The sequence below is a fragment of the Dendrobates tinctorius genome, unplaced genomic scaffold (assembly GCF_039654945.1).
Source record: "Dendrobates tinctorius isolate UK_male_01 unplaced genomic scaffold, ASM3965494v1 ptg000152l, whole genome shotgun sequence".
Taxonomy (NCBI): Eukaryota; Metazoa; Chordata; class Amphibia; order Anura; family Dendrobatidae; genus Dendrobates; species Dendrobates tinctorius.
This window is the reverse complement of record NW_027361819.1, coordinates 7,087,501-7,093,553: the sequence shown is the minus strand read 5'-3', so window position 1 is coordinate 7,093,553 and position 6,053 is coordinate 7,087,501.

Below are 6,053 nucleotides of genomic sequence, written 5' to 3'. Positions count from 1 at the left end.
ATATGTAGTATGCATGTAGTATATATGTAGTATGCATGTGGTATATATGTAGTATGCATGTGGTATATATGTAGTATGCATGTGGTATATATGTAGTGTGCATGTAGTATATATGTAGTATGCATGTGGTATATATGTAGTATGTATGTGGTATATATGTAGTATGTATGTGGTATATATGTAGTATGTATGTGGTATATATGTAGTATGCATGTTGCATGCATGTAGTATATATGTTGTATGTAGGTATGTTGCATGCATGTAGTATATATGTAGTATATATGTAGTATGTATGTTGCATGTAGTATATATGTTGTATATAAGTATGTTGCATGCATGTGGTATATATGTAGTATGTATGTTGCATGCATGTGGTATATATTTAGTATGCATGTTGCATGTAGTATATATCAATGTTGCATGCATGTAGTATATATGTAGTATGCATGTAGTATATATGTAGTATGTATGTAGTATATATGTAGTATGTATGTGGTATATATGTAGTATGTATGTGGTATATATGTAGTATGCATGTGGTATATATGTAGTATGCATGTGGTATATATGTAGTATGAATGTGGTATATATGTAGTATGTATGTGGTATATATGTAGTATGTATGTGGTATATATGTAGTATGCATGTGGTATATATGTAGTATGCATGTGGTATATATGTAGTATGCATGTGGTATATATGTAGTATGTATGTGGTATATATGTAGTATGCATGTGGTATATATGTAGTATGTATGTGGTATATATGTAGTATGCATGTGGTATATATGTAGTATGCATGTGGTATATATGTAGTATGCATGTAGTATATATGTAGTATGCATGTGGTATATATGTAGTATGCATGTGGTATATATGTAGTATGCATGTGGTATATATGTAGTATGCATGTGGTATATATGTAGTATGCATGTGGTATATATGTAGTATGCATGTGGTATATATGTAGTATGTATGTGGTATATATGTAGTATGCATGTGGTATATATGTAGTATGCATGTAGTATATATGTAGTATGCATGTGGTATATATGTAGTATGCATGTGGTATATATGTAGTATGCATGTGGTATATATGTAGTATGTATGTGGTATATATGTAGTATGCATGTGGTATATATGTAGTATGCATGTAGTATATATGTAGTATGCATGTAGTATATATGTAGTATGCATGTAGTATATATGTAGTATGTATGTGGTATATATGTAGTATGTATGTGGTATATATGTAGTATGTATGTGGTATATATGTAGTATGCATGTGGTATATATGTAGTATGTATGTGGTATATATGTAGTATGTATGTGGTATATATGTAGTATGCATGTGGTATATATGTAGTATGCATGTGGTATATATGTAGTGTGCATGTAGTATATATGTAGTATGCATGTGGTATATATGTAGTATGCATGTGGTATATATGTAGTATGCATGTAGTATATATGTTGTATGCATGTTGCATGCATGTGGTATATATGTAGTATATATGTAGTATGCATGTTGCATGCATGTAGTATATATGTTGTATGTAGGTATGTTGCATGCATGTAGTATATATGTAGTATGTATATAGTATGTATGTTGCATGAATGTGGTATATATGTAGTATATATGTAGTATGTATGTTGCATGTAGTATATATGTTGTATATATGTATGTTGCATGCATGTGGTATATATTTAGTATGCATGTAGTATATATGTAGTATGCATGTAGTATATATCAATGTTGCATGCATGTAGTATATATGTAGTATGCATGTAGTATATATGTAGTATGCATGTAGTATATATGTAGTATGCATGTGGTATATATGTAGTATGTATGTGGTATATATGTAGTATGCATGTGGTATATATGTAGTATGCATGTGGTATATATGTAGTATGTATGTGGTATATATGTAGTATGTATGTGGTATATATGTAGTATGTATGTGGTATATATGTAGTATGTATGTGGTATATATGTAGTATGTATGTAGTATATATGTAGTATGCATATAGTATATATGTAGTATGTATGTGGTATATATGTAGTATGTATGTGGTATATATGTAGTATGTATGTGGTATATATGTAGTATGCATGTGGTATATATGTAGTATGCATGTGGTATATATGTAGTATGTATGTAGTATATATGTAGTATGCATGTGGTATATATGTAGTATGCATGTGGTATATATGTAGTATGCATGTGGTATATATGTAGTATGCATGTGGTATATATGTAGTATGTATGTAGTATATATGTAGTATGCATGTGGTATATATGTAGTATGCATGTGGTATATATGTAGTATGCATATAGTATATATGTAGTATGCATGTAGTATATATGTAGTATGCATGTGGTATATATGTAGTATGCATGTGGTATATATGTAGTATGTATGTAGTATATATGTAGTATGCATGTAGTATATATGTAGTATGTATGTGGTATATATGTAGTATGTATGTGGTATATATGTAGTATGTATGTGGTATATATGTAGTATGCATGTGGTATATATGTAGTATGTATGTGGTATATATGTAGTATGTATGTGGTATATATGTAGTATGCATGTGGTATATATGTAGTGTGCATGTAGTATATATGTAGTATGCATGTGGTATATATGTAGTATGCATGTGGTATATATGTAGTATGCATGTAGTATATATGTTGTATGCATGTTGCATGCATGTAGTATATATGTTGTATGTAGGTATGTTGCATGCATGTAGTATATATGTAGTATGTATATAGTATGTATGTTGCATGCATGTGGTATATATGTAGTATATATGTAGTATGTATGTTGCATGTAGTATATATGTTGTATATATGTATGTTGCATGCATGTGGTATATATTTAGTATGCATGTAGTATATATGTAGTATGCATGTAGTATATATGTAGTATGCATGTAGTATATATGTAGTATGTATGTGGTATATATGTAGTATGCATGTGGTATATATGTAGTATGTATGTGGTATATATGTAGTATGTATGTGGTATATATGTAGTATGTATGTGGTATATATGTAGTATGTATGTGGTATATATGTAGTATGTATGTAGTATATATGTAGTATGCATATAGTATATATGTAGTATGTATGTGGTATATATGTAGTATGTATGTGGTATATATGTAGTATGTATGTGGTATATATGTAGTATGCATGTGGTATATATGTAGTATGCATGTGGTATATATGTAGTATGTATGTAGTATATATGTAGTATGCATGTGGTATATATGTAGTATGCATGTGGTATATATGTAGTATGTATGTAGTATGCATGTGGTATATATGTAGTATGCATGTGGTATATATGTAGTATGTATGTAGTATATATGTAGTATGCATGTGGTATATATGTAGTATGCATGTGGTATATATGTAGTATGCATATAGTATATATGTAGTATGCATGTAGTATATATGTAGTATGCATGTGGTATATATGTAGTATGCATGTGGTATATATGTAGTATGTATGTAGTATATATGTAGTATGCATGTGGTATATATGTAGTATGCATGTGGTATATATGTAGTATGTATGTATGTTGCATGCATGTAGTATATATGTTGTATGTAGGTATGTTGCATGCATGTAGTATATATGTAGTATATATGTTGCATGTAGTATATATCAATGTTGCATGCATGTAGTATATATGTGGTATGCATGTTGCATGTAGTATATATGTAGTATATATGTATGTTGCATGCATGTAGTATATATGTTGTATATAAGTATGTTGCATGCATGTAGTATATATGTTGTATATAAGTATGTTGCATGCATGTGGTATATATGTAGTATGTATGTTGCATGTAGTATATATCAATGTTGCATGCATGTAGTATATATGTGGTATGCATGTTGCATGTAGTATATATGTAGTATATATGTATGTTGCATGCATGTAGTATATATGTTGTATATATGTATGTTGCATGCATGTAGTATATATGTTGTATATAAGTATGTTGCATGCATGTGGTATATATGTAGTATGTATGTTGCATGTAGTATATATTATTATTATTATTATTTATTGTTATAGCGCCATTTATTCCATGGCGCTTTACATGTGAGGGGGGTATACATAAAAACAAGTACAATAATCTTAAACAATACAAGTCATAACTGGTACAGGAGGAGAGAGGACGCTGCCCGCGAGGGCTCACAATCTTCAAGGGATGGGTGATAATACAGTAGGCGAGGGTAGAGCTGGTCGTGCAGCGGTTTGGTCGATCGGTGGTTACTGCAGGTTATAGGCTTGTCGGAAGAGGTGGGTCTTCAGGCTCTTTTTGAAGGTTTCGATGGTAGGTGAGAGTCTGATATGTTGTGGTAGAGAGTTCCAGAGTAGGGGAGATGCGCGAGAGAAATCTTGTATGCGATTGTGGGAAGAGGAGATAAGAGGGGAGTAGAGAAGGAGATCTTGTGAGGATCGGAGGTTGCGTGCAGGAAAGTACCGGGAGACGAGGTCACAGATGTATGGAGGAGACAAGTTGTGGATGGTTTTGTATGTCATGGTTAGGGTTTTGTAATGGAGTCTCTGGGCAATTGGGAGCCAGTGAAGGGATTGACAGAGGGGAGAAGCTGGGGAATAGCGGGGGGACAGGTGGATTAGTCGGGCAGCAGAGTTTAGAATAGATTGGAGGGGTGCGAGAGTGTTTGAGGGGAGGCCGCAGAGCATGAGGTTGCAGTAGTCAAGGCGAGAGATGATGAGGGCATGGACTAGGGTTTTTGCAGATTCTTGGGTGAGGAATGAACGGATGCGTGAAATATTTTTGAGTTGAAGTCGGCAGGAAGTGGAAAGGGTTTGGATATGTGGTTTGAAGGAGAGATCAGCATCAAGGATTACTCCGAGGCAGCGAGCTTGTGGGACTGGGGAGAGTGGGCAGTCATTTACTGTAATTGATAGGTTCGTAGGGGGGGTCACGTGAGATGGGGGAAAGATGATGAATTCTGTTTTGTCCATGTTGAGTTTCAGATATCTAGTGGAGAAGAAGGATGAAATAGTGGACAGACATTGAGGGATTCTGGTTAGTAGGGAGGTGATATCTGGTCCAGAGATGTAGATCTGTGTGTCATCAGCATAAAGATGATACTGAAAGCCATGAGATTCTATGAGCTGTCCCAGGCCAAAGGTGTAAATAGAGAACAGCAGGGGCCCTAGGACTGAACCTTGTGGGACTCCGACAGATAGGGGGCGAGGTGAGGAGGTGGTGTGTGAGTGGGAGACGCTGAATGTCCGGTCTGTTAGGTATGATGAGATCCAGGAGAGGGCCAAGTCTGTGATGCCGAGGGATGAGAGGGTCTGTAATAATAGGGAATGGTCCACTGTGTCAAAGGCAGCCGACAGGTCCAGGAGGAGGAGGACAGAGTAGTGTCGCTTGCTCTTGGCAGTTAAGAGGTCATTGGTGACCTTAGTAAGGGCAGTTTCAGTGGAGTGGTGTGACCGGAAGCCAGATTGTAAGCGGTCGAAGAGGGAGCAAGAAGAGAGATGGGAGGACAGTTCAAGGTAGACGTGTTGTTCCAGTAGCTTGGAGGCGTATGGGAGAAGTGATATAGGGCGATAGCTAGATACAGAGGATGGGTCAAGAGAGGGCTTTTTGAGGATAGGTGTGATGGAGGCATGTTTAAAGCTTGAGGGGAAAACACCAGTTGTTAGTGATAGGTTGAAGAGATGGGTTAGGGTTGGGATGAAGACTGTGGTGAGGTTTGGGATGAAGTGGGATGGGATCGGGTCGAGTGCACAGGTGGTGAGATGTGATCTTGAGAGTAGAGTGGAGAGTCGATCTTCTGTAATGGTGGAGAAGTTGGTTTTGAAGGTGGAGGGCTGGGAAGTCGGGAGGAAGGGCTCTGGGGGTTGTTGACCAAAACTGTCCCTGATGTTATCAATTTTCTGCTTGAAAAATGAGGCAAAGTCTTCAGCTGAGATGAGTGGGGAGGGAGGAGGTGCTGGGGGGCGGAGGAGAGAATTGAAGGTGTTGAATAACTGTTTAG